Here is a 20,471-nt window from a genome sequence, read left to right on the forward strand (position 1 = left end):
CCAGGTAACTGTGCCAGGTAAAGAGGAATCCCCCCAAACTTTCAGTCAACATTGACCCTCCCTCTAAGATGGAACTCATTCCTTAATACTCAGACCACCAACTTGGCCCACGAATCAGGGCCTTGACAGCATCAGGTGACACCTGAAGCTTTGACCAGGGTCAACAACAGGCCTTGTGAAGCAGCAATCATCAGGATCATGTCCCCGGCTTCTGAATGTGTAGGTAGAACAGATGGACTGGACTGACTGCCACGGAGGTGCCGTGGGCTTAAAGAGTCAGTCTCTCGTCATAGGAACTGCCACGTAGAAGCCACTGGACTACCCTTCCTGGTCAAGGGAGATGATGGCAAGGAAATTAACTCCCCAACTCCCAAGGTTGGAGGTCTTTGGGAGCTGTGTTTGCCTCATCTTCTGCACTTGAGCAATCGCCCCCATGTATCATGGAGTGTGTATAAAACTAGGGGAAGTGTATCAGCAAGAAACCAGCAGAACTTCAGGTAAAACGGGGCACAGCCAGGGGTACCTGAGGATGGTCAGTAACCAAGGACCAAATCCAGAGCATATCCAGAAAGTTCTCCATGTGGTCGAAGTGGGAAACCTAATCAAGAGCAATGGAAAGAGGAGTGACTTCACAAAGTAAAAAAAAATAAAATAAAATGTGGAAGGACAAGGGGAGTCAGAGTCTTCTGAGGAAATGAGTCTCCTTTTGTAACTAAAAAAACACCTTATATAACCCAATGCGTGGCAACTCCTTACCAAAATATCTCAATTTTTCCAACTTTTGCTTATCGTGAATATGTAAAACCTTTGAGATGTAGAAGAAATAGTTACGCCTAGTTTATTAACTTAACCATTAATATTTTTACATGCCTATTTTATAAAGTAAAATCTCAATCTATAAATGTCTTGTCTATCCATTCCACATGTTGTGAAATGACTTCAGTGTTTTGATGTCCCCTAGAGCTTCTTGGTGAGTCATCCAACAGTTTTCTTGAAAAACTCATTTTTTGAGAACAACAAAACCAGAAAGTCTTGAGAATTCCAATTCCCTACTTGCCATCAAGAAGATCTCAAGGCAATTGGTTTGCATGGGGTGCACTTATCGTAGGTGGAAATGGGGACCCACTTGGCCGCTCTGTGGAGGTGTGAAGCTGCTGTAACAGCCCAAAGCACTGTCTACTAAAGGGTGGGAAAAGCAAATGACCCTGGGACTTGTGACACAGTCACAACTGATTAGGTAATGGACAAAGGATCCATACTGGTTGCTTAGGTTAAAAAAAAGAGGGGAACTTTGATAGATTAAGAGAAATGTAAGAGTCATGTCACAGAATGTAGTGTGTAACTAAAACATTTGGGGGCTATCAGGGAAATTTGATCCTCGACTGGATATTAGATGTTTTAAGCAAATGATTGTTTTTTCTTTTTCTTTTTTTTTAAGATTTCATTTATTTATTTGAGAGAGAGAGAGCACAACAGGAGGGAGGGTCAGAGGGAGAAGCAGGCTGAGCAGGGAGTCCAATGCAGGACTCGATCCTGGGACTCCAGGATCATGACCTGAGCCGAAGGCAGTAGCTTAACTGACTGAGCCACCCAGGCGCCCCGCAAATTATTGTTTTTTCAAAGATGAGATGATGGTATGGTGTTTGTGTTAAAAGAGTCTTCTTCCGGGGTGCCTGGCTGGCTCAGTCAGAAGAGCATGTGACTCTTGATCTCAGGGTGGTGAGATCAAGCCCCACATGGAGTGTAGAGATTACTTAAATAAGTAAAAACTTTTTTTTAAAAAAAAGAGTCCTTTTCAGGGAGGCTGGGTGGCTCAGTCGTTGGGCGTCTGCCTTTGGCTCAGGTCATGATCTCAGGGTCCTGGGATCGAGCCCTATATCTGGCTCCCTGCTCAGCGGGAAGCCTGCTTCTCCCTCTCCCACTCCCCCTGCTTGTGTTCCCTCTCTCGCTGTGTCTCTCTCTCTGTCAAATAAATAAATAAAGTCTTTAAAAAAAAAAGAGTCCTTTTCTTCTAGATACATAATGTCTAGAACTTAATTTAAAATAATCCAGCAGCAGAGGTTGAGGAGGAAACAGAGAGGAAGTCTGAGAGTGTGTGTGTGTGTGTGTGTGTGTGTGTGTGTTGGGGGGGCAGAGTAAAGAGGAAGCAAGATTGGCCACAATTAATAATTGGTCAAGCTGTGTGATGAGTACTTGAAGGATGATTATACGAATCTCTCTATTTTTAAGTATGACATCCTCCATTTTAAAAAATAAAATGTTTTCAAAAGTTTGTTTTTCAAACTGAGACAATTTAGAGAATATCCTATAATATGAGAGGCTTTTAAGGACTAGACTATTATTTTTGTTAACTAGGCCATTATTTATTAGTTTTTTGAAGCTTTAGATATGTATAATAAGTATGGAATGCAGAACAAATGTGGTCCCTTGCCCTCCCCTTCTAGCAATTGCAAAGAATCAAGAGGCTGGTTGACAGCTGACCAAATCTTTACATTTCTATAATACCTTGGCAGAAGGTGTTGTCGTGTGTTATCAAAACCATCTGTCACCCCTTACTAAAATGCTCTACCATTTAAAAATTGTAAATAGGGATGCCTGGGTGGCTCAGTCAGTTGAGAGTCTGCCTTCGGCTCAGGTCACGGTCCTGGGGTCCTGGGATTGAGTCCCAAATCGGGCTCCTTGCTCAGTGAGGAGTTTGCTTCTCCCTCTGCCTGCTGCTCCCCCTGCTTGTGCTCTGTATCTCTCTCTCTGACAAATAAATAAAATCTTTTAAAAAATTGTAAATAAAAATTGAACGCTGCTAATAATATTTTTTTTGTAACTAGGCTGAAATTTTAGCTCAAGAATTTTCTACACGTCTTCAAAAGTTCCTCTAGGGGTGCCTGGGTGGCTCAATCAGTTAGCATCTGCCTTCAGCTCAGGTCATGATCTCGGGGTCCTGGGACTGAGCCCTACATTGGGGTCCCTGCGCAGCAGGGAGTCTACTTCTCCCTCTCTCTCTGCCACTCCCTCTGCTTGTGTGCTCTCTCTCTCATATAAATAAATAAAATCTTTAAAAAAAAAAAAAGTTCCTCCAGTAGAAAGAAGGCCTGCCACTCATCTTGCATAGGGACAGGGAGGAATTCCTTTGACCCCCAGGCCAGGTATCTTGAAAATTCCACTAGCTTCAGCCTGCAGCAGAAGACCCTTGGGGTCTCTTCCATCCTGGGCAGAGGTCACGGACATTTCAGAGTAGTCCTTCCCTCTGAAGCAAAATGAAGTTGTTTTATCAACAGGTAACTTCACGGTATGGAGTCTTTCCCCTGTCTCAGGATCTAAACGAACCACTCTTCCTCCCCTGCAACAGGCCACCCAGGGCTCCCCCTCAGCATCAATGCACATTCCCTCTGGGGTTCGTTCTCCTTTCTCCAGCTTGTGAACACTTCTGTGGTAGGAGATCTTTCCTGTCTGCAGGTCCTAGTCAAAGACGCCCAAGGAGCAGGACAGGCTGTCCATGTCGTAGATGTTGTGGTCCAGGGGCCAATCCAAACCACTGGAGATGTCCACTCGGGCAAAGTACTTTTCCACACAGTGGTCAGGAAAGAGGGAGCACAGGGACCCCTGGTGCCGCTCCAGAACGGCCGGCGCTGTCTCCTCAGCCATATTGCCAGTCAAGTATCTCTCAGCGGGATCCACATGCCCATCATTGAACGGATTGTTTTTCTTGTCTTTATCTACTGTGGCCAGGACGACCGCTGACTGATCTTCCAATTCAAAGCACAGAGCTGTGTTCCAATGGGGGCAACATAGCCTCCTGACTGGCAAAGGGCCACGGAGCTGGCGGGGGCATTCACGGTCACTTGCTGCCCTCACATGCTGAGCAAATACCACTGGCAAACCTTTTTTTGCAGGAATATCTACGAAGAGCAGAGAGTTGGATGCCTCCTCCCTCGCCGGAGACGCACCGCCCTGAAAACCCTTTAGCAGAACACACTCAATCTTAATGGAAGACATTGTCCTGGGGGACATCTTGGTGCTAATGACCCTCGGAGGGCTGGCTCAGGACTAGATTACTATTTACTCCTCTCTGAAAGAGTCTTTGAAAATGAGGAACTCTCGATATTGGTGTCTGTGTTAGTAGTTCGACCAGGGTCGCATACTTACCACATGGTAAAGTTGGAATTTGGTCTTTGGCTCTCTCTCCTGACAGCTGGGTGATGCTGAGTCACAGCCAATCACTTCAGAACCTCAAACTAGTTCATATGAAAGCCTTCTCATCTATCTTGATTTGGATCACTTGGTTGGTTAATGAGACAAATTTGAGCACTCATGCTGGAAAGTGGCCTACCAACCTTGGATATTCAGTGTGGGCCATGGGCATTGTCAATGTGTGTGTGTGTGTGTGTGTAAGAATATGTTTTAAAGAAGGAAAAGAGAACACACATCAATCTAGAATGTCAGTTAAGTTCAGTTCAGTTAAGGGGCACCTGGTTGGCTCAGTCAGTGGAGCATGTGACTCTTGATCTCGGGGTTGTAAGTTCAAGCCTCACAGGGGGTGTAGAGATTAATTAAAAATAAGAAATCCAGGGGCGCCTGGGTGGCTCAGTTGGTTAAGCGACTGCCTTCGGCTCGGGTCATGATCCTGGAGTCCCGGGATCGAGTCCCGCATCGGGCTCCCTGCTCGGCAGGGAGTCTGCTTCTCCCTCTGACCCTCCCCCTCTCATACTCTCTCTCTCTGTCATTCTCGCTCTCAAATAAATAAATAAAATCTTTAAAAAAAAAAAATAAGAAATCCAGGGCACCTGGGTGGCTCAGTTGGTTAAGTGTCTGCCTTCGGCTCAAGTCATGATCCCAGGGTCCTGGGATTGAGTCCTGTATTGGGCTCCCTGCTCAACGGGGAACCTGCTTCTCCCTCTCCTTCTGCTGTTCCCCCTGCTTGTGCTTTATCTCTGTCAAATAAATAAATAAAATCTTTAACAAAAAAAAGAAAAAGAAATCCTGGGATGCCTGGGTGACTCAGTCGGTTAAGCATCTAACTCTTGATTTCAACTCAGGTCATGATCTTAGGGTCATGAGATCAAGCCCTGCATCAAGTTCCATGCTGGGCATGGAGCCTGCTTAAGATTCTCTCTCTTCCTCTCCCTATGCCCCTCCCTCCTGTGCTTGCTCCCTCTCTCTCTCAAATAAAATAAAATAATTAAATAAATTAAAAATCTTTTAAAAAGTACAGTTCAGTTAAGAGAGTTGCTATTGTATTTTTGAGGAAATAATGTATTGGTTACCTTTGGTGTGGTAATAAACACCCCCCCCACCCTAATCCCAGTGACTTACAATAATACACGTTTCTCATTCACATTGCATGTTGGTATCTATGATGGCTCTGCTTCATGTATCTTCTCATTCCAGAGCCAACCTGAAGGATCAGCCCCTGTTTAGGATATGCCATTTTTATGGCCAAGGGAAGCAAGCCAGAGACAGAGCCAAGTCTTCTAATGGTTCTTAAAGTTTCTGCTTGTCTGTGGTATATATTACTCCTGCTCACGTTCCACTGTCCAAAGCAGTCATACTGACAATGGGTTAAGGAAGTACACGCTACCTTCGGGAAGGCACTGCAGATTACACATATAATCCTCTTACAGGGAAGAGAACAGGTGGTTGGAATCAATAATCCAATTGCCTGCATATTCTAATATGTTAACTGTTGCTGCAGTAGAGTGTAGAATATTGCTGTTATTTTTCTATTCCCATATTTTCATTTTTGCAGTATTTACATAATTTTTATAATTCAACATCTCTTCTACTGGGGTAGGCTACAGTGTCCGTTACTTGGCCTTTAGCACATTGGAGACATTGCTGACTATGAAAATCATACCATTTATGTTGCATCAGTCAATCTCTTCACCTGATTTCTTTTTGAACAGAGCTCAGACTGCTTCACCCTTACCTTTACTTCATTTGTGATTGACTCCTGGATACTTATAAGCATTAGTGAAAATATATGTGTGAAAGAAGCTGACATGTACTAGATATTCACAAAGACTTCTTAAATCTGAATTGTGTGTTATTTGTGTAGATAAACATTTCAATGCAACATAATAAAAACATCTGATTTTATTTATAGTATTTTATTTTATAATTCAACTTTGTTACAAAAATAATAAATGTTCATTTTAGGAAATTACAAAAATATAAAAAAGCAAAAACCAGTGGGTAAAATCACTAGTCATCTCACCACTCCAACATAAGCATGGTTAGCATTTTAGTGAACATATTTTCAGTGCTATTTCTAGTATATGTAAATAGATAAAAAGGGATCATGTTGTGATCAACTAGCTTCACTTCTCATATGATGTGACTAGGCATCAATGCCATTAGGTATTATCCTACATTATTAATGGTTGCACAATATCCTATCCTATGGAAGCAGCATAATTTAACTAGTTCTCTATTAATTATCAATAATTCTATTATAAATTTCCTCATAAATGAATAATTTCAAACAGCCACAATTAAAATTGAGCGAATGGGGGCACCTGGGTGGCTCAGTCGTTAAGTGTCTGTCTTCGGCTCAGGTCATGATCCCAGAGTCCTGGGATCGAGCCCCTCATTGGGCTCCCTGCTCCGTGGGAAGCCTGCTTCTCCCTCTCCCACTCCCCCTGCTTGTGTTCCCTCTCTCACTGTGTCTCTCTCTGTCAAATAAATAAATAAATAAATAAATAATCTTTAAAAAATAAAATTGAGCAAATGGTTATATGTAATTTTCAGTGCCAGCCACAGTACTGAATTATAAGAAAAATACTCAAAATCATTTTATTTTGACAAAGAAAAGAAGAGACAAACCAAAAAAAAAACAGACTCTTAACTATAGAGAACAAACTGATGGTTACCAGAGGTAAGGTGGGTGGGGGGAATGGGGAAATAGGTGAAGGGAACTAAGAGGACTTATGATGATGAGTACTGAGTAATGTATAGAACTGTTTTTTAAAGATTTTACTTATTTATTTCAGACAGAGAGAGAGCAAGAGATAGAGAGTGAGAGTGAGAGAGAGAGCATGAGCAAGGGGAGGGGCAGAGGGAGAAGCAGACTCCCTGAGGAGCAGGGAGCCTGACACAGGGCTCGATCCCAGGACCCTGGGATCATGACCTGAGCCAAAGGCAGACGCTTAACCGACTGAGCCACCCAGGCGCACCTAGAATTGTTGAAGCACCATATTGTCCACCTGAAACTAATATTACACTATATGTTAATTACACTGGAATTAAAATAAAATTTTAAAAAATCATTGTATTTTGGTATCTACTATGTGACTGCAGATCATCTGTGCTATTAGTCTTCTTGCATTCCTCAGTCCTCTAAAGAGATACCAAGCTATTACACAATTTTAAACCAAGTAAAGAACTCTCACTTTCAGAAATAGTAAACTAAATAATTCAGAAGTAACCTCCTACTGAAGACAACTAAAATAATTCATATGAAATATAAAAAGCTTTTTCCTAAAAACAGAAAAAAGCTAACAAGTAGCAAGGGATTACCTTGTCAATTATTGGCAAGAGACAATTGCTCAGAAAAGGTGAAAATCCAGAGAGGAGAGCTCAGTTTGGGGGCCACTTTTGCAATCAGAAGAGGTGGCTAAAAAGCTGAGGGAGCTAAGGTCATGTAAGTTGGAATCTCGGGCTTTTCAAGGCAGGGTCAACTCTAAAAAACCACTCCATGCTCAGGACTGTAATCCTGAGTGGCTGCACCATGGAAGTAAGAGTAAACTGAAAATAAACTAGCTTTCTCCTGTACTTCAGCTCAGTTTCAAGTACTCTGGGTGATTCAGAAAAATTTCAAGCACTGAAAATGCTTAAGGTGCTTCTGGTTTCCTCATGCCCCTACACATTTGCAAAAGTCAATGAAAACCCTTTCTGTAAGAAGATGATATTATCCTAGTCTTAAACATTACTCCAGTTAATTTTTCAAGTACAATTTTCAGCACACAATCAAAGATAATCGGACATAGAAGGAAATTGAATAAGAACAAGAGCCAGCATAAACAATAGACAATAGACTTTCAACAAATAGTCCAGACAGTGGAGTCATTAGACATAAATGAGAAAAAAACTATCTTAGTATGGTCATTAGGATACAAATTCATTTTTTTTAAGATTTTATTTATTTATTTGACAGAGAGAGACACAGCGAGAGAGGGAACACAAGCAGAGGGAGTGGGAGAGGGAGAAGCAGGCTTCCTGAGGAGAAGGGAGCCCGATGCAGGGCTCGATCCCAGGACCCTGGGATCATGACCTGAGCCAAAGGCAGACGCTTAATGACTGAGCCACCCAGGCGCCCCTACAAATTGAATTTTTGATACAAAATTGGAAACTAAACAAAACAGAAGTTGGGGCACCTGGCTGGCTCAGTCAGTAGAGCATGAGACTCTTGATCTCAAAGTTGGGAATACAAGTCCCATGTTGGGTGGAGAGATTACTTAAAACTAAAGTCTTGGGCTGCCTAGGTGGCTCAGTCTGTTAAGTGTCTGCCGTTGGCTCAGGTCATGATCTCAGGGTCCTGAGATCAAGCCTCATGTCCCCTGCTCAGCGGGGAGTCCTCCTCTCCTTCCCCACTGCTCATGTTCTCTCTCTCTCAAATAAATAAATAAAATCTTTAAAAAATAAAATAAAATATTAAAAAACAACAACTAGAAATTGAAGATTCAGAAGCCAAAAAATATAATGACACAAATTAAGAACTCAAGATATGGGTCTAAAAACAGATTAGATGGGGGCGCCTGGGTGGCTCAGTCATTAAGTGTCTGCCTTTGGTTCAGGTCAGGATCCCCGGGTCCTGGGATCGAGTCCCGCATCCGGCTCCCTGCTCGGCCAGGAGCCTGCTTCTCCCTCTCCCACTCCCCCTGCTTGTGTTTCTGCTCTCCCTATCTCTCTCTCTGTGTCAAATAAATAAATAAAATCTTCAAAAAATAAAGAATAAAAACAGATTAGATGAAGATAGCTTTGAAGAATCTATTCAGAATTAGAAAATTCACATGTATTTAGACTTCTACTTTCTGTAGGTTATATTACGAATCATAGATTTGTTTAATATAATTTTTCAGCTGTTCAGAGCCCCTATTGCTCCCAAAATCTTGGTACCTTTCATCAGAGATGACTTGCCTCCTTGCCTGCAGGATTAGTATCTGTCATGTTTGCTACAGTGTTTCTTATCAGTTCCTCTCCATACCCAGGCTCAGAGGCTGCCTAAACCAGTGTAGCCCCATTCTCTCCTAGACCCAGCTTTGCTGGTCACCCGTTTTTCCCTCCATCTGAAGCCAGACCTAAGGTGCTCCTGGCTTCACCCTATAATAGATAGAACCTTCCTGGGGAAGAAGAATGTCCCTTCCCTTTGTCACAGAGCTGCTCCTCCCTCTCTCAAAGCCAAAATTACTCCTTCTCTGGAATACAGCTCTTATCTGTTTCCCTGATCAGGAGGAAGACTTATCCTGTAACTAAAAGTCTTGCCAATCCAGAAAAAAAAAAAAAGGCTTGAGGGTAGGGGCAGTTCACAGAGGGAAAACAGCATCCTCTTCTGAGATCAGAAGGCCTGGGCCCCCAGGAGGGTCAGAATGGACTTGTAACAGTATAACCTAACCCCCTCCACTTACTCAAGGCCCAGAGACGGTGTGACACGTCCAAGGCCACACACTGAGCAAGTACCACAGCCAGGACCAAGATAAGGGACTTCCCCAGCCACCTGCTGCTCACTAAGACCCAAATCAAAGGCTGACAGTCCCCACGCATTTGGCGGGTGTGGCACCTTTTGAGTTCCTGCCATACACCAGCACCGTGAGGATAAAACGGAGCAGACACAGTGCTTGCCCCCAAGTGGTGTATCTGACTGAGGAACAAAAGGACAAACCAAACAGGCGCTACACTTGCATGTACTTTACCTATCTGGATTCATTTATCCCTCCCAGCCCAATGTGGCAGGTAGTTTTATTATTCCCATTTTATAGATAAACTGAGGTCAGTGAAGTTAAGTGACTTGCCTGTAGTCTCAAAACAGATAATGTGCAAAGCTGGGATCTAAATCTGGGCTGCATAAGCTAGAGATTTGTGGGGGCGTGTATGTGAGGGGGGAGGAAAAAAGGCGGTGGCTGAGCTGAGCCTCGGAAGTAGATTTTAGTAGCCTGGGAAGGGAGAAGGGCCAGCAGGACAGGGAGAAGAACCATATGCACCTCCAGCAGGTACAGCAGCATGGAGCCAAGTCCCTGTGCCCAAGGATCCCAAAGGCGACGGGCCTGCTTCTCTGCCGTCCCACCCCCATACCCGCATTTTGACCTTAGCTGTGAAGTACAGGAAGGCTGTGCCAGAAGGGGATCCATCCGTCACCTTCGGTCACCTTCAACTCCTGCAGTAAGGACCCTCACCAGCAGGGGGTGGAGCGGAAGGGCCCTCGGCGAGCAGCCTCAGTACATCCTGTCTGCCGCTGGGTGGCACTGTGACTCCTCAGAGAGGGAACAGCGCCCACGGGGAGACTGACCACAAAAAGGAGTGGGAGCACCATGCCGGCCCTAATGCGCTGGGCACTGGGGTTACAGAAGAGTACAAGAAATGGCTCCTGCCTCCGGGGAACCCATGGTGGGGACAGATAGACACATGCATAACGAATTAATTGCTCCAACAACCCATTCCTGGTGTGGGGTTCAGGGAAGGAGGAGCCATTTGAGCCTTGAAGCAGGATTAGCCATTCCAGACAGGCTGGCCATGACGGTGCTGATTCCCAGGGCACAGCGCAGAGACGTGGGAAAGCGGGGGAGGGGCTCACGGAGTCCCAGGAAGGGATGGCAGGTGGGGAGTTGGGGCTGGGGGTGCCTGCCACAGCTGAGGAAGGATGGGTGTGTGTGCACAGGGCTTCAGCGCCAACAGGCTCGGGTGCTCTTTGTCTCCATGAAGCACTTAGTTCAGGGATGTGGTGAGGCCCCTGGTGCTCGCACGACTAGAAAATGCTGGAAGTTCCTGGCAGGAGCAGAAGACTACTGGCATCCTGTCCTCTTGCTGTGCTTTTCTGGGCTCAGCCTCCAATCCCAGCGCTGGTCGCAACTTGCTGCGGGATCCAGGGTCAGACATTGCAGCTCTCGCGGCTCGGTGACTGCATGTGTAAAAGGGGGTCTTTCGTGTGCACAAATATGTTGAAAAATGAAAAAGTTTAGTCAGAAGCCACAGGGTGGGGGAAAGTGAGCCAAACAGCATCAAGAACTACCCATGTTGTTTCCTGCTAACCTGGTCTTCTTTTTGCAGGTGGGGCCACTGGGGAGGAGGACTCCCTTGGCTCCCTTCAGGCCTGGGCAGGGCCCAATAGAAAGCCAGGTTGTATCTATTTGTCCTTGGAGAACAATTCATCTCCACAAAGTCTGTAAAATTTAATAAGCAGAACTTTGCAGCAGGGAAACAATTTAATATCTGGTAGATATGTTTTCGTTAAACTTTTAAAGATGGAACAAAGACTGTTTTCAAATTTCCTATTCAGGAATTAACTTATCATGGTGTTGAAATCCACATCGAAACAGCTGAACTGAAATGAGCTTCCTAAAACAAAACACAAGCAGCGATGGACTGGAAAGTTTGAGACTAAAGGCTTCAAACCCACCCTGGATGGTTGGCAGGGACTTTGCCTGACTCTGGTCCACACACACCCATCACCAGAAGGGGGCACCCGTTGTACCTCTTATCCCCCTGGAATCAGGGGCCCGGCAAGGGTGCTCAGGGCTGCAGGCCAGGGCCCACAGTATCATTTCAAGCAGATACTCCCCACCTCCTTTTGTCAGTTACAAATGAAGCTGGTAAGAGGTGATAAGGCCCTTGGAGGCACCCAAAGGTTTGTCAAGAAAGGGGCTCCTCCTCACACTCCCCACCCTGGTCGAGCCCCAGAGCCAGACTTGCCCAGCCCAACTGGGGAACCCAGGTCACCTTTTAGAGAGATTATTCCCCTCCACCCAGTGGAGATTCCAGAAGAGGCACAAGGGGCTTTGCATAGCAAAGTGCATAGCACACGCATCCTTTTCATTTAAATGGTGTATTACAGTTCAGTTAAATTGCAGTTTTCCAAAGATGATCTGTATACACATTTCACTGCAAACAACATAAATTTTATGTAATTATTTGAATAATGATGAGGGGAAGAGAGGACTCCTGAGGAGCTAAAGGGGATTAAGAGTGACAAAGCCCTTCCAGTCCCACCCTCCCCTGTGTCTTTGTCCATTTCCTCCTAATCTATCACTTTTTTAAAGTATAAAGAATCAGGGATGCCTGGGTGGCTCAGTCAGTTAAGCATTTGCCTTCGGCTCAGGTCATGATCCCAGTGTCCTGGGATCAAGTCCCGCATCGGGGTCCCTGCTCTGCGGGGAGTCTGCTTCTCCCTCTTCCTCTGCCTCTCCCCCCACTGGTGCTCGTTCTTCCTCCCTCTCTCTCTAATAAATAAATAAAATCTTAAAAAAAAAGTATAAAGAATCATGTAGCAATAAATCAAGAAATGCTCTTGGCCCAGGCTTTGGGGTACCACACTGTAGTCAGATGGTATGTAATTACATCCCCAAATTGAGAAGAAGTCAGCTCAGACTAGACGAGGTGCAGAAATGCCCCAGCTTTATGCACAGAAAACTGGCCTTGGAGACGGGGTGATTGAGTTTCAGAAGGTATGATGTGATGCCCACACACAGATTTATTATCTGCAACTGTGTGTCCCAGAAGAGGCTTTTGGGGGACACAGGAATTTCCCTGTCCTTCATCTGTCCTGCAGAATGCTTCTAATCTCTTTGTAGGATATCCTGGCACCCCTGAGTTCCTTTTATACATTTTAGATATGTAATTTAGAGCAAGTGATGTATCTGGTTTTCCCATCAATCAGAGCTTACTGTTGACTTGTCAGTACCTTGGGGTGTATTATCCTTAACACAAAAAGAACATATATAAACCAAATTTTATAAAAAATGAGCACCCCAGTTGAAAAACGGACAAAAGACATGAAAAATACAATTCATAAAAGGTTAAGAAATGCCCAGTGTTGGGTGAAAATGTCCCTCACCTTCCATGACTATGCGTATAATGTGATACAATTAAGAGTAGTTTCGGGGCGCCTGGGTGGCTCAGTCGTTAAGCGTCTGCCTTCGACTCAGGTCATGGTCCCAGGGTCCTGGGATAGAACCCCGCATCGGGCTCCCTGCTCCGCGGGAAGCCTGCTTCTCCCTCTCCCACTCCCCCTGTTTGTGTTCCCTCTCTCTCGCTGTGCCTCTCTGTCAAATAAATAAAATCTTTAAAAAAAAAAAAAAGAGTAGTTTCAAAATGTTTCAATGTGTATACTCTTTGATCAAGCAATTCCACTTCTCCAGATGTATCCTATGGAAACATCTGCCCAACTAAGCAGAGACAAACGTACAAGGATTTTTGTTGTACCTTTAGTATAGGAAATTTATTATAGAAAAACTGGAAAAAAGCATAAAAGTCCCTCAAGAGTAGACTGGGACTTTTCCAAGCCTCAGCCAGACGCGCGGAGCCGAGCCAGCATGACCGAGCGCGGAGTGCCCTTCTCCCTCCTGCCGAGCCCCAGCTGGGACCCTTTCCGCGACTGGTACCCGGCCTACAGCCGCCTCTTGGACCAGGCCTTCGGGCTGCCCCGGCTGCCCGAGGAGGGGGCGCAGGGGTTCGGCCACATCAGCCGGCCGGGCTACGTGTGCCCGATGCCCGGGGCCGCGCTCGAGGGCCCCCCCACCGCGCAGTGGCCGCATCTGCCTACAGCAGTGCGCTCAGCCCGCAGCTGCGCAGCGGGGTCTCCGAGATCCCGCACACCGCCGAAGGCTGGCCGGTGTCCCCGGACGTCCACCGCTTCGCCCCAGAAGAGATGACGGTCAAGACCAAGGACTGCGTGGTGGAGATCACCCGCAAGCACGGAGAGAGGTAGGACGAGCACGGCTGCATCTCCCGGTGCCTCACTAGAAAATTCGCACTGCCCCCTGCTGCGGACCCCACCCTGGTCTCCTCCCCTCGGTTCCCTGAGGGCAGGCTCACCTTGGAGGCACCAATGGGAGCCAAGTAAGGGCCTTAGCCCTGCTGTCCACCCTCCACCTCCGTAACCGTCACTGACCATCCCCACCCGCCAACACAGTTCGAAGCAACAACACCCCCCTCCCAAAAAAGTACGATTGGTTAAACTATTGGTTAACCATACAATAGCCCATGAGACTATTAAAAAGAATAAGATAGGGGCGCCTGAGCGGCTCAGTCGTTAAGCGTCTGCCTTCGGCTCAGGTCATGATCCCAGTGTCCTGGGATGGAGCCCCGAGTTGGGCACCCTGCAGAGCTTCTCCCTCTGCCTCTCTCTCTCTCTCTCATGAATAAATAAATAAAACCTTTTAAAAAAATTGTAACTCTGTGTGGTGACAGATGTTAACTGGACTTACTGTGATCACAATACATACAAATATCAACTCACTATGTTGTACACCTGAAACTAATTATATGTCAATTATCTGAATTATATCTCAATTTTTAAAAATAAAATGAAAAAGAAAAGGCAGAAACAGAACAGTGTAAATAATGGGCTACCTGATTCTGTTGTTGTTATTTTAAGATTTTATTTATTCATTTGACAGAGAGATACACAGCGAGAGAGGGAACACAAGCAGGGGGAGTGGGAGAGGGAGAAGCAGGCTTCCCGCTGAGCAGGGAGCCCGATGCAGGGCTCCATCCCAGGACCCTGGGATCATGACCTGAGCCGAAGGCAGATGCTTAACCACTGAGCCACCCAGGCGCCCCACGGGCTACCTGTTTTTGTAAGAAAAAGGGGGAGGGGCTCCTGGGTGGCTCAGTTGGCTGAGCATCTGCCTTTGGTTCAGGTCATGATCTCAGGTCCTGGGATTGAGCCCAGAGGAGGGCTCCACGCTCAGCGGGGAGTCTGCTTGTCCCTCTCCCTCTATATACTATATTAGTTTCAGGTGTACAAAATAATGATTCAATATTTGTACATATTGCAAAATGATCACCACAGTAAGTCTAGTTAACATCCATCACCACACGTAGTTACAAAACTATTTGTCTTGTGATGGGAACTTTTTATTTTTAAGATTTATTTACTTATTTGAGAGAGAGAGTGCGCTTGCATGGGGGGACGCCAGGGGGAGGGGCAGAGAGAGAGGGAGAGAGAAACTCAAGCAGACTCTGCACTGAGCACAGAGCCAGAGGCAGGGCTGGATGCCAGGACCCTGAAATCACCACCCAAGCAGAAACCAAGAGTTGGAGACTCAACTGACTGTACCACCCAGGTGCCCCATGATGGGAACTTCTAAGATCTACACTCTTAATAACTTCCCAATATGCAAGACAGTATTATTACCTATACTCACCATTCTGTATATTCCATACCATATTTACTTTTATTTGCATAAATAAACACTGGGAGTATTCGCAACCAATGAATAAAAGTGGTTCTCTATAGAAGGCAGGTGGGGAGGGGCCATCTGAGTGGCTCAGTCGGTTGTCTGCCTTCGGCTCAGGTCATGATCTCAGGATCCTGGGATCAAGCTCCACATCAGACTCCATGCTCAGCGGGAAGCCTGCTTCTCCTTCTCCCTCTGCCCCTCCCCCTGCTCATGCTCTCTCTCTCTAATAAATAAATTAAAAATCTTAAAAAAAAAAAAAAGGCTGTTGGGGAAGTAATGGGCTGGATGGGGGCATAAGTACAAACAAGACTTCTAAGCATGAACCTTTTAATACAGTTTTGGTATTTGAGGGAGGTATTACCTTTATGAAAAAATAAATTACAAAAAACCGAACAACAATGGTATCATCAAATCTAGTAAGGATGCAATAAAATTATTTTACATACACACACACACACACACACAACGCACACACACAGAATCATCTCCATCCAAGCAAGCGTCACTCATTGCCAATGCCAGAAGTCATTTTTCAGTTGATTTTTTAAGACAATTTTTCTTTAAGGGGCGCCTGGGTGGCTCAGTCGTTAAGCGTCTGCCTTCGGCTCAGGTCATGATTCCGGAGTCCTGTGATCGAGACCCACGTCGGGCTCCCTGCTCTGCAGGAAGCCTCCTTCTCCCTCTCCCACTTCCCCTGCTTGTGTTCCCTCTCTCGCTGTGTCTCTCTCTGTCAAATAAATAAAATCTTAAAAAAATTTTTTTGTTTCTTTAAATCTTCAGGAACCCTGTGGTGCACTGCAAAGAAATGTAATGTCTGGGCAGTGACTAGCCCAGTAACACAGAGGCTGGGAGAAATCTAGGTGAAGATGGGTAAAAGGGAGCTTTGACTTTCTTTTAAGGCTGCCAAGCATATGAACTTGTCTATGACTCTTGGTGGAAGGCAGAGATGATCATTTTCCACTATGGAAGTCATAATGGCCAGATACTCCCTTTTCCAGCTTTCTCTGCACATAGGGCATAGACTCAGACTATCTGACACAGATCAGTACCGAATCAGCTGCGTCCTCCCCAGAACCCGAAGTGGGAGCTAATGGTACCAAGAATCCTTTCTAGGTCATCAGCAGTATCGAGGGCACCATCCACATCCTGGGGCAGCCAAGGTGTCCAGGAACCGATGTTAATAGAGTCCAGGGCTAACAGGAGGCCCAGGGGTGGTATCCCACTCCCCATGCTGACTGACCACATCAGTGCTGCAGTGGCCTATTTGTGACTATTTTCCAGGCCTGCATCTCCAAGTCTCCCTCGATTCATTCTGTGCATTCTGTTTTGCTTACATCTGTCAGAATTGCCTTCTGTTGCTTGCAGAACCTGACTCTGGATTGCATGAGGGGTTCCCGAGCTGGGAGTCAGAGGAAATACGGGAACCAACAACCTACCCAGGGTCTCCAGGCCTTTACCTCTGGCGGAAAGCAAATAGGGAAGAGGGGAAGAGGGTGAAGCAGTGCCATCAATCTTAAAACTGTGTGTGTGTGAGTGTTACAGGGCAGAGGTAGGGGTGGAAGTCAGACGTGAGAACACAAGAGGCTCTTCTGAGAAGAGGCTGCTGGTCCTGGGTCCTGGGTCGGGCTGGATCTAAAGCCTGCTGGGAAAGGGTGACAGCTACACACAGGTGATGGGTTTAGCCAATTAGTGATAAGAGGTAAAAACCTAAGAGTGAGGTAGGATAGAGAATCTGTGAGAGTGAACTTTCTGCCACATAGTTACAGTCTGAAATTGGATGATTTTTAAAAAAATTTCATTTATTTATTTGAGAGAGAGAGAGAGAGAGATCACAAGCTATGGGGAGGGGCAGAGGGAGAGGGAGAAGCAGACTCCTCACTGAACAGGGAGCCCAACGCAGGGCTCAATCCCAGGACCCTGAGATCATGACCTGAGCCGAAGGCAGATGCTTAACTGACTGGGCCACCTGGGGGCCCCGAATTGTATGACTTTTTTAAAAAATAATGATCATGGGGGCGCCTGGGTGGCTCAGTTGGTTGGGCGTCTGCCTTCGGCTCGGGTCGTGATCCCAGGGTCCTGGGATCGAGGCCCGCATCGGGCTCCCTGCTCAGCAGGAAGCTTGCTTCTCCCTCTCCCACTCCCCCTGCGTGTGTTCCCTCTCTCGCTGTCTCTCTCTGTCAAATAAATAAAATCTTTTAAAAATAATAATAATGATTATGAATTCATATGGCACTTCTGAATTTAAAAGACAGACAGGGGCGCCTGGGTGGCTCAGTCGGTTAAGCGTCTGCCTTCGGCTCGGGTCATGATCCCAGGGTCCTGGAATCGAGTCCCGCATCGGACTCCCTGCTCCACGGGAAGCCTGCTTTTCCCTCTCCTACTCCCCCTGCTTGTGTTCCCTCTCTCACTGTGTCTCTCTCTGTCAAATGAATAAATCTTTAAAAAATAAAAATAAAAAATAAAATAAAAGACAGATGGACAAAGGACTGTGCGGGTGAAGGTATGTGTGCTTGCTCCTCTGTACATATCCAGAACGACTTCTATTAGATCGGATTCATTTATTCATTTAACACGTGTTCACTGAGCAGATACAGAAATGAATTAAAAATGTACGTCTAATTTCACTCCTCTGAAAACCTCAATAAAACTTCAATGAAGGGATTTATTTAAAAAAAGGGATTTATAACTACTTTTTTCTTTCATTTGGATCTATATATCTTTTGTATTGTGGTAAAATATACATCATACAAATCTTTATCATTTTAACCATTGTTAAGTGTATATTTCAGTGATGTTAAGTACATTCACAATGTTGCTCAACCATCGCCACTATCCGTGTCCAGAACTTCTTCATCATTCCAAACAGAAACCCCACATCCATTGCACAATACCTTCACATTCTTCCCTCCCTCCAACCCTGGCACTCCATTCTATTTTCTGTCTCTGTAATTTTGCCTGTTCTACATACCTCACATAAGTGGAATCATACAATATTTATGTGGGGCTTTTTTAATCTGGCTTATTTCACTCAGCGTAATGTTTTCAAGGTTCATCCATGTTGTAGTGTGTATCAGAATCTCCTTTTTAAGGCTGAATAATATTTCATGGTAAAAGTGTATCACAACTTGTTTATCCATTCATCTGTTGATAGACACTTGGGTGGGGTCTACCTTTTGGCTGTTGTGAAAATGCTGCTATGAATTTTGGTGTAAGATATCTGTTCAAGTTCCTGCTTTCTGTTCTTTTGGGTACATGCCCAGAAGTGGGATTGCTGGATCAGATGGTAATTCTATATTTAATGTTTTGAGGAACCACCATACTGTTTTCCACAGCAATTGCATCTTTTTGTTTCCCTACCAGCAATGTACAAAGGTTCCAAGTTTTCCACATCCCCACCAACATTTTCATTTTTTTTTAAGATTTTATTTATTTATTGGACAGAGAAAGAGAGATAGCAAGAGTAGAAACACAAGCAGGGGGAGTGGGAGAGGGAAAAGCAGGCTCCCCACCGAGCAGGGAGCCCGATGCGGGGCTCGAACCCAGGACCCTGGGATCATGACTTGAGCTGAAGGCAGACGCTTAACCATCTGACCCACCCAGGTGCCCCAACGTTTTCATTTTTTAAATAATAGTCATCCAAAAGAGTATGAAGTGGTATCTCATTGTGGTATAATTACTTTTTAATGCATAACTTCACTAAGCAAGGGACGCATATCCAAGCCTGACTGAGTTGAGCTTTTTACTCCACATCCTGGTCCTTCTGAGGCCCAAACACATTTGTTTTAACAAAGCAGAACGTTTCCCAAACGTTCCAGGACTTAGCTTAGATACGCAGTCTTTGGTGTTGATGCCATGTTTCTCATCTTCAGGCCCACTCCCTGGCATCTTGCTTCAGGAACTTTGGGAAACTAAGCCTCAAATAGGACCAACTCTGATGTATAAAAATGCCCATGACAACATTTTCTTGTAAAAGCAAAAGCAAAAACAATCTAGAATGACATAAATGTACAATAGAGGAATGCCAAGTAAATTTCAGCACACCCTCTCGATGGTCATTATGCAGTAGTTAAAGAATGATAATCACGAAGTCTTTGTTGAACCACTGAACCACTGAAAAACACTTAAGGGAAGAAAGTGGTCTATAGCTATATGATAATATGAAGTTACACAAAGACCAGAAAACACATTATAAAAAAAGGTACTGTGTTAAGGTGTAGGATTAGAGGTGATTTTCTTTTTAAAAAACATCATTCATGTCCTTATGTTGTATTTTTAATTAAAAAGGGGGGAGGAAGGACACAGGGTGCCTGGCTGTCTCAGTCAATAGAGTGTGTGACTCTTGACCTCAGGATCTTGAGTTCAAGCCCCACATTGGGCATAGAACCTACTTTTTTTTTTTTTTAAGATTTTTTATTTATTTATTTGACAGAGAGAGACATAGCGAGAGTAGGAACACAAGCAGGGGGAGTGGGAGAGGGAGAAGCAGGCTTCCCGCGGAGCAGGGAGCCCAATGTGGGACTCGATCCCAGGACCCTGGGATCGTGACCTGAGCCGAAGGCAGACGCTTAACGACTGAGCCACCCAGGCGCCCAAGATTTTTATTTATTTGACAGAGAGAGACACAGCGAAAGAGGGAACACAAGTAGGGGGAATGGGAGAGGGAGAAGCAGGCTTCCCGCTGAGCAGGGAGCCCGATGTGGGGCTCGATCCCAGGACCCCGGGATCATGACCTGAGCCGAAGGCAGACGCTTAACGACTGAGCCACCCAGGCGCCCCTAGAACCTACTTTAAAGAGAGAGAGAAACAAAAGTGAACCAGACACTTCATTGAGGTTGGCTGATGAGTGACGGCCAAATATCAATTCTCATTTTTTTTTTTTTATGTTTCAGTGACACTTTTCCTTGCTTTAATATTTTTTGTCTTTTTCTGCTTTTGAAATGAGCTCTCAATTACAAAATATCAAACTACACTATGGAGAAGCTCACAAGTAAGGACAGATCGCAGAGGCAGGTGGCAAGAGGTGGGGTGTGATCGAAGCAGTGGTTACAAATTTTCACAGGAAGCTAAAATTATCCAACAGGT

At 45.3% G+C, this 20,471-nt stretch overlaps 1 protein-coding gene and 2 pseudogenes across 1 annotated transcript in view; 1 reads left to right on the plus strand and 2 right to left on the minus strand.

Annotated features, from left to right (window-relative positions):
• The window catches only part of LDB3 (LIM domain binding 3), a gene marked incomplete at its 5' end in the record, with an annotated part of 321,917 nt that overhangs the window by 98,595 nt on the left and 202,851 nt on the right, over window positions 1-20,471 (minus strand). The window lies entirely within an intron of this gene.
• LOC102728140 (regucalcin pseudogene) lies at window positions 3,097-4,150 on the minus strand (annotated as a pseudogene).
• On the plus strand, window positions 13,295-14,062 carry LOC102726920 (heat shock protein beta-1 pseudogene; annotated as a pseudogene).

Source organism: Leptonychotes weddellii, chromosome 6 (assembly GCF_054177405.1).
Source record: "Leptonychotes weddellii isolate Sample4059 chromosome 6, ASM5417740v2, whole genome shotgun sequence".
Taxonomy (NCBI): Eukaryota; Metazoa; Chordata; class Mammalia; order Carnivora; family Phocidae; genus Leptonychotes; species Leptonychotes weddellii.